Source organism: Ochotona curzoniae, unplaced genomic scaffold, assembly GCF_017591425.1.
Source record: "Ochotona curzoniae isolate NIBS_2020 unplaced genomic scaffold, NIBS_Ocur_1.0 contig_599, whole genome shotgun sequence".
Classification (NCBI taxonomy): domain Eukaryota; kingdom Metazoa; phylum Chordata; class Mammalia; order Lagomorpha; family Ochotonidae; genus Ochotona; species Ochotona curzoniae.
The window spans coordinates 1-8976 of NW_024466489.1; the positions used below are offsets into that span (position 1 = coordinate 1).

Here is an 8976-nt window from a genome sequence, read left to right on the forward strand (position 1 = left end):
TATAGTGCAGCAGGGACTCCTAGAACATTGTATACAGTGTGGTTACACATGCTCTGTGCCACGTCTGAGTCCTAGGAGTGGGAGTTGCCCCTCTGCCAGTCATTGCCTCCCCAACCATGCAACAGCAAATGTGAGGACCAACAGAAGCTGTTTGCCCTTCTCTCTGAGAGCTGTATGGGATAGCACCCAGAGAAGGCCCCTCTTCCTGACCAATCCTCTCAGTTGTGGAGCCTCCCTGCCCATCATGTCCAGGGCACCAAGTCACAAAGCTCCGGTGAACTGCCAGACTCCTGGTGGGCATCAGCCTCATGGGGTTCCCTGGCCTGACAGAAGTGAAGCAGCAGTATGCAGGTGGGTGGGAAACCTTGGCACGAGTGCATGGGGTCCCTTGGGTGGTCATGGCAATGGGCCACAGTTGTGGAGAACCCTGGGCAGCAGGTAGGAGCTGGTGAGTGGAATGCATGGGGCTGACCAGGCAGGAGGGCACAGGGTGGTATTGCGAGACCCAGCAAAGAGGGGAGCTGAGGGGACAGCATGCCAAGGAACCAGATGCCAGGGTACTTGGCCTCTAGGTTGCCCAAGAACCCTTTCCATGCACCAGCAGCAGAAACTGCAAGCCCTCGAGCTGGTGGGCTGGCTCAGGATGCAGCTGCTGGTGAAGCATGAGCTGGAGAAGTGTGGGCCCCAGCCCAGAGCAGGGAGCCAGCCTGAGAGTTAGGACCTTTAGTGAGGTGGAGATGTGGCTATGTGGGTTGCACAGGCTGCCTCCAGCCTCCAGACCCAGTCCACTGCTTTCCTGACCTTGACCCCAGACCTCCATGGTACTCTAACCCCATGGCCCTTGCAAGCTGTGAAATCCTGTCCTGTGAGTCAGAAAGCAGCCACTGTGTTGGTCAGTCCACAGTGTTTTCAAGTGAATCTGATGTTCGATTCCCTGTCCTGTCAAGCAGGCCAGATGTTGCCACAGCCTGGCTGCAGGGGCACACAGGAGTCTCCTCATTGGGTGAATATGTCCTCCTCACACCATGGTTACCAGTTTGTCCTCACCCTAGCAAGTCAGGGAGTCACTAAACAGGCTTTGGTATGCACAGGGTCATTGCTTTTTGCATGGGGCCTGTGGATCTTCATCTTATTTGTTGGCTCTTGTCTTCATTTGGACTCCACAGCACTGGCACTTGCTGCCAGTGTTTGTGGCATGTGGAGCAGCCACCTTGCCCCTTACCCTTCCACTGGGCACCCCATGTATACTATCACAACCACCAGTTGCTACAGCCGAGGAGATCTCAAAGCCTCAATGTCCACAGGTATGTGTGAAGGTTCAGGTGGTTTTCTGATGGTACAGTTGGGGTTTGTTGGGAAGTGCTTAATGATGTGCATGGGTCTCAGTTTCTTGATCTGTCCAACAGAGATAAGATGTAGTCTCATAGAAGGATTTGAATTTAATCCCAGGAAACCAGCATCTATGGTAAAGTGCTTCATCACTTACCTGTGTTGGCTGGGCTCTGGGCTCCATCTCCTTATCCACTGGGGAACTAAAAAGGAGACTCCTCCACCCAAATTCCAGCATGCATTCCAGGAACATTCTGGCTTCTGCCTGGGACTTGCCAGCCACCTCTGCTCCCCTTGGTTGCTCTGGGCCTGGGATTGCCGGAGGTAGAAATGTAGGGGGTTGGGGCAGAGTAGGTAGTGGTCATTCTCTCCTCCCTCACTGGAGACTGCTGGCATTGGCTCATGGAGATGGGGTAGGTTTGCACCAGAGTAGGAAATGCAGATTTGTGTTTAAATGTGGCAAGTGTCCCCAGGCTCACAAGCTGTCAATAGGTCATTACTGATATTTCCTTGGAAATGCTTGATGAGTCTGACATGGAGACATGACCTCACACCAGAAGGTGTATAAGAGGAGAATCCTGGGAAGTCTGCACATGTTCCCAGGGCCTCAGGTGCATGTGGGTCTGCTTGCGAGGGAGGCAGGAGGAATATTCTGAAGGAGCCAGACAGGGAGTTCCAGGCTGCACCTGGGTCGCTTCCACATTCCTCAGACAGGCAAGTCTTACAGTGCTGTGGCAAGTGTGCCTTGTGGCTCAGGGCTTCAGCTGTTCCAGAAAATTCCAGTATGGTTGATGTTTCCCAGCTGAACTCTTAGACATGAATGTGTGTAGGGTGAGTTTGTCTGCGTGTGTATAGCTGTGAATATGTGTAAGTGTGTCTATAAGAGTGCATGTCACTGTGTGTGTGTATGAGCATGTCCAAGCTGTGAAGATGTGTGAATGCAAATATGTGTGTATGTACTGTGTGTGCATGTGTGTATGTACTTCTTTTTGTGAGTGTGATTGTGTGTCTGAATGAGCAGTGAGGGTGTGTGTGTGAGAAAGAGAATCAGCGAGAGGGTGGAGGATGTCCACCTGATTCTTGGGGCTTCAGCAAGGTGGGGGTTTGCCATCTGTGAACTAGCATATGACATAAAACCCATGGAGGTTGAAGAAAACCAGACTGGGGGCTTGGCCGACAATTTCTGCAGAGGTTCCATGAGGAGCGTGGGGGTGGGCATCTGGGTTTAAGAAGGTTTCAATGCATCAAAGCCTGATGGCTCTGTGGTGCATGGAGGATGAGAGAGGAGAAAGGAAAATACCTTCACTGTGTACTCCTTGTCTGACGTTGCCCTGAATGCTGAATGGCAGTGCTTGAGGGGCTTGAGTGCTGGCAGCAAGTCTGAGCTGGAGGGGCAGACATGAAGGATGACTTCGGCTAGGACAGCTGATTGCTCAAGTCCAGCAGGAATGGCTTTGTGGGCAGCCTGGGCATGCCAGGTTCAGGGCAAGAGCAGACTGCCCCGCCAAGGCTGCTGAGGGACAGAGTCATGGGTACAGATGCTGTCCATTGGATTCAGTCTCCTGCTTGTTACCAAGGCTGGGAATTTGTACCTTCCAGTTGTCACTTTTATGAGTCATTCAGTTGACTTTCCAGACACATTGTAGAAGTCAATATTTGAGGATTCGGTTCAGACAATTCTTATGCTCTTTGAGCCATTCCTAAATTTAACATTTAAATGCCTTTCTTTCCTTCTGAGAGGCAGAGGGAGATGAGGCGGTCCATGGGGACCCAAGCATTGAACCCAAAAATTCTTCCAGAGTAAAGAAAAGCTAAAAGAATTTGTCCTTCCTCTCTGGTGTGCTAGGGTCACTCTGTGGTGAGAAAAGACAGTTGCTACAAACAGGTCCCAGACTTGGTGCCCAAGCTCTCCAGGGGTGTCCTGTTTCCATCTGGTTCCCCACACCTAACAACCTCCTATCACTTCCAAGCCCTATCCCTTCTAAGCCCTTCCAAAGCCTGAGATGTAGAGTGAGTTTGGTCACAGTTGCACAGCAAGGAAATGATAGAGCTGGATCTAGACCCAGCAACAGGGTCCAGAAGAAAACAAGGAAGAAAACAAGTACCAAGAACTGGTGAGGTTCAGACGCCAGGCTGGGGGTCCCCTACCTGCCATGCCGTGGCTTGGCAGCTAACAAGTAGGTGCCCTTAGTCTGTGGGCACAGCAGGGGCACCATAGGACCCTCTCAGGTACTGTTGCAGGACTTGTCTTCATCGCTTCAGGCAGAAGAATCACTTCAGTTCATGTTGAAACAGGCTTTGGATCAGGCCCTTCGTCTCCCTTTCCCTCCTTCCCAGGAGTGACTGAGTTTTGATGTATAGCACCTAGAAGCTCTTTGGTTGTTCTTGGCAAATGGCCAACAGAATTTAAGTCACTGTGTGCATAGTCAGGGGTTCAAAGAAGTCCTCTGTGACTTGGAGCAGGGGAATCCACACTAAAATGTATAAACCTCTTTTGCAGGCTGAGCAGTGCTCGGGCCTGCAGGGCTTCCTGGTTTTCCACGGCTTTGGTGGGGGTACAGGTTCTGGGTTCACCTCGCTTCTGATGGAATGCCTCTCTGTCAATCACGGCAAGAAGTCCAAGCTGGAGTTCTCCATCTACCCAGCCCCTCAGGTCTCCACAGCTGCATTGGAGCCCTACAACACCATCCTCACCACCCACACCACCCTGGAGCACTCTGACTGTGCCTCCATGGTGGACAATGAGGCTATCTATGACATTTGTTGGAGAAACCTGGACATTGGGCACCCCTGTTACACTAACTTTAACCACCTTATGAGCCAGGTTGTGTCCTCCATCACAGCCTCTCTGCGGTTTCAGGGAGTCCTGAATGTCCACCTGACAGAATTCCAATTTGGTCCCCTATCCCTGCATCCACTTCCCTCTGGCCACTTACGCCCCAGTTGTCTCCATTGAGAAAGAAGACCACGAACAGCTTTCTGTAGCAGAGCTCACCAATGTTTGCTTTGAGCCAGCCAACCAGATGGTAAGATGCGACCCTCAGTACGGGAAATATATGGCTTGCTGCCTGTTGTACCGTGGGGATGTGGTTCCCAAAGACATCAACGGTGCCATTGCTACCATCAAGACCAAGCGGAGCATCCAAATGGACTGGTGCTACACTGGCTTCAGGGTTGGCATTAATTACCAGCCTCCCACTGTGGTGCTTGGTGGAGACCTGGCCAGGGTCCTGCGAGCTGCATGTATGCTCGGCAATACCACAGCCATTGCCCAAGCCTGGGCTCGTCTGAACCACGAGTTTGACCTCATGTACGCCAAGCGGGCATTTGTTCACTTGTATGTGGGTGAGGGCATGGAGGAGGGAGAGTTTACTAAGGCTCAGGAGGAAACGGCTGCCTTAGAGAAACAGTATGAGCAGGTGGAAGCAGACTATGGAGAGGGAGAGGATGAGGATGAGGACTATTAGTCTGTCCACCACTGTCACTTGCTCTACTGTTCTGTCCTGTGTTGCTGTCCATTGTGTCCCTATATGTCAATATTGGTAATAGTTTTATTTTCTATATTTTTTATTGTTAATAACATTGTATTATGTGATACAGTTTTATAGGCACTGGGATTTCCCCCGCTCCTCCCACAAACCTCCCCCCATGGTGGATTCCTCCACCTTGCTGCATAACCACAGTTCAAGTTCAGTTGAGATTCCTTCATTGCAAGCATACACCCAGAATTGTGTCCAGCTTCTTATTGTCCTGATAGTTTTAACAGCTTCTTGGGGAGACGTTCCTTGGTCTGAAGGCTGAGCTAACAGCGTAAAATCACGGTTAGTTAAAAGCCCCAACAAAACATCAGCAACAATATATAGTGTTATGGAATTGATTGACATAGTATTGAGTAAACAATATGTTAAAAAAATGCAAGTTAAATTTTCCAAGACACATGTGTTGAGACAGTATCAATGACAGGATCAAAAAAAATACAGGTTAAATTAAGGCAAACATGTGGTATCTAACCTTTTGGGATTCGCTCATTTCCCTTAGCATTATAGTTTCCAGTTGGGCCCATTTAGCCACAAAGAACTGCATTTTTTTAATAGCTGAGTAGTATTCCACGGAGTAGATGAACCAAAGCTTTCTTATTCAATCTTCTGCTGATGGGCATTTCTGTTGCTTCCATGTTTTGGCAATTACTGATTGTGCTGCTATGAACATAGGGGTGCATGATGGTTTGTCGTAAAACAGGTGTTTTGGATATATTCCTAGGAGTGCTATTGTTGGATCATATGGTACGGAGATTTTTTTTTAATTTATTTTTTTTATTGTTGCTTACATTGTATTATGTAGTACAGTTTTATAGGCGCTGGGGATTCCCCCCACCCCTCCCATACCCCTCCCCCCATGGTGGATTCCTCCACCTTGTTGCATAACCATAGTTCAAGTTCAGTTGAGATTCATTGCTTGCAAACACATGCCTAGCATAAAGTTCAGCGTCTTATTGTCCAGATAAGTTCAGTGGCCTCTTGGGGAGACCTTCTATGGTCTGAAGATAGGTCTAACAGAGTAAAGATCCGGTCAGTTAAAAGCCCCAACAAGGCCTCAGTATCAATATACAACATTATGGAATTAATTGACATAGTATTGGGTAAACAATATGTTAAAAATAATGCAAGTTCCTTTCTTCGAAACATCTGGGTTGAGACAGTATCAATGACAGGTTCAAAAAATAACAAACAACCAAACAAAAAATTACAGGTTAAATCAAGGCAAACATGTGGTATCTAATCTTTGGGATTCGCTCATTTCCCTTAGCATTATAGTTTCCAGTTGGGCCCATTTAGCCACGAAGAACTGCATTTTGTTTTTTTAATAGCTGAGTAGTATTCCATGGAGTAGATGAACCAAAGCTTTCTTATCCAATCTTCTGCTGATGGGCATTTTGGTTGCTTCCATGTTTTTGCAATTACTGATTGTGCTGCAATGAACATAGGGATGCATGTTGGTTTGTCGTAAAACAGGTGTTTTGGATATATTCCTAGGAGTGCTATTGCTGGGTCATATGGTATGCAGATTTTGAGTTGTTTGAGTGTTCTCCAGACTGATTTCCATAAAGGCTGTACCAATTTGCAGCTCCACCAGCAGTGGAGTAGGGTTCCCTTTTCCCCACATCCTCGCCAGCAAGCGTTGTTGGTGTTCTTGTTTATGTGGGCCAATCTTACTGGTGTTAGGTGATACCTCATCGATGTCTTCATTTGGATTTCCCTTATTGCTAGGGGGCTGGAACATTTTTTCATATGTTTGTTTGCCATTTGGACTTGCTCCTTTGTGAAATGTTTGCCCATTTCCCGTGCCCATTTCTTGAGTGGTTTGTTTGTTTTGGTTTTTTGGTTGTTTTGAAGTTCTTTGTATATCCTGGAAATTAGCCCCCTATCACCTATATCGTGTGCAAAGATCTTCTCCCACTCTGTGGGTTGCTTTTTTACTTTGTTGATTGTTTCCCTGGCTGTACAGAAGCTTCTTAGTTTGATGAGGTCACATTTGTTTATTCTGTTCTCAACTGCTATTGCTTTTGGTGTCCTTCTTAGAAAGTCGGGATAAAATCAACAAATCAAAAAGTTGGTTTTTTGAGAACATAAACAAAATAGACACTCCACTGGCCCGATTGACCAAAAAAAAAAAAACAAGAGAAAGTGAGAATTAATAGCATTATAGATGAAAAAGGCAACATAACAACAGACACTGCAATCATTAAGAAAATAATTAGAAATTACTACAAAGAACTGCACTCCCACAAATTTGAGGACCACCAAGAAATAGAAAAGTTCTTGGACTCCCACCACTTACCAAAACTCAGTCCGGAGGCAACTGCAGAATTAAATAAACCCATAACCGAGGTAGAGATTGAAACAGTCATCAAGGATCTCCCAACGAAAAAAAGCCCAGGCCCAGACGGCTTCACTACAGAATACAGAATTCTACAAAACATTCCGAACAGAACTAACCCCAATCCTCTACAAGCTCTTCAAAACAATAGAGGAGGAAGCAACCCTCCCAAACTCATTCTATGAAGCCAACATCACCTTAATCCCAAAACCGGACAGAGAACCATCAGAGAAGGAAAACTACAGACCTATCTCTCTGATGAACATTCATGCTAAAATTCTCAACAAAATCCTAGCCAATAGAATTCAAAAAATCATCAGACAGATCATTCATCCGGATCAAGTAGGATTCATCCCTGGAATGCAGGGATGGTTCAACATTCGGAAATCCATAAATGTTATAAACCATATCCAAAAACTGCAAAACAAGAACCACATAATAGTTTCAATAGATGCAGAAAAAGCTTTCAACAAAATCCAACACCTCTTCATGCTAAAAACTCTAGCCAAAGTAGGCATAGATGGGAAAATCCACAACATAATCAAAGCAATTTAGGAAAAACCCAACGCCAGTATCATACTGAATGGAGAAAAGCTAGAACCCTTCCCACTGAGATCTGGAACAAGACAAGGGTGCCCGCTATCACCACTGCTATTCAACATAGTCCTAGAGGTACTTGCAGAGGCCATAAGACAAGAAAAAGAAATCAAAGGCATACGTATAGGAAACGAAGAAGTCAAGCTTTCACTATATGCAGATGACATAATCCTATACATAGAAAAACCAGGAGACTCAATACAGAAACAGCTAGAACTTATACGAGAGTTTGGCAGAGTGGCGGGGTACAAAATTAACGAACGAAAATCAACAGCCATAGTGTACGCAAATAACACCAAGATGGAAGAAGATCTAACCAACAGGATACCATTCAAAATAGCAGAGAGAAGTATGAAGTATTTGGGAATAAATCTAACCAAAAGCGTAGGAGACCTATTCGAAGAAAACTACAAACTATTTAAAAAGGAAATTGAACAAAACCTCAAAAGATGGAATAACATCCCGTGCTCCTGGATAGGCAAAATCAATATCATTAAAATGTCTATACTACCACAAGCAATATACATTTTCATTGCAATTCCAATCAAATTGCCCAAAACATTCTTCACGGAACTGGATACAATGATTCAAAAGTTCATCTGGAAACACAAAAAACCACGAATAGCTAGAACCATCCTGAAAAATAAGAAGTTAGCAGGGGGAATCACAATCCCGGACCTCTGGACATACTATAGAGCAGTGGTTATCAAAACAGCCTGGTACTGGCACAAAGACAGAAAGGAAGATCAATGGAATAGAATAGAAGCACCAAAAGGGAACCCACACAAATACAGCCAATTAATCTTTGACAAAAAGACCAATGACAACTCAAGCAAGTGGGAAGGCCTCTTTAGTAAATGTTGTTGGGACAACTGGCTGATAGCCTGTAGAAACAAAAAGATAGACCCACATCTATCACCATACACCAAGATCCAATCTACATGGATAAAAGACCTAAACCTACATCCAGAAACCCTCACGCTCTTGCAAGAAAATGTAGGAAATACCCTGCAAGATCTAGGAGTAGGTCCCGACTTTCTAAGAAGGACACCAAAAGCAATAGCAGTTGAGAACAGAATAAACAAATGGGACCTCATCAAACTAAGAAGCTTCTGTACAGCCAGGGAAACAATCAACAAAGTAAAAAAGCAACCCACAGAGTGGGAGAAGATC

At 45.9% G+C, this 8976-nt stretch overlaps 1 pseudogene; it reads left to right on the forward strand.

The window, feature by feature from the left end:
• Positions 1 to 3778: 3778 nt before the first annotated feature.
• LOC121162916 lies at positions 3779 to 4796 on the forward strand (annotated as a pseudogene).
• The last annotated feature ends 4180 nt before the right edge of the window (positions 4797 to 8976 follow it).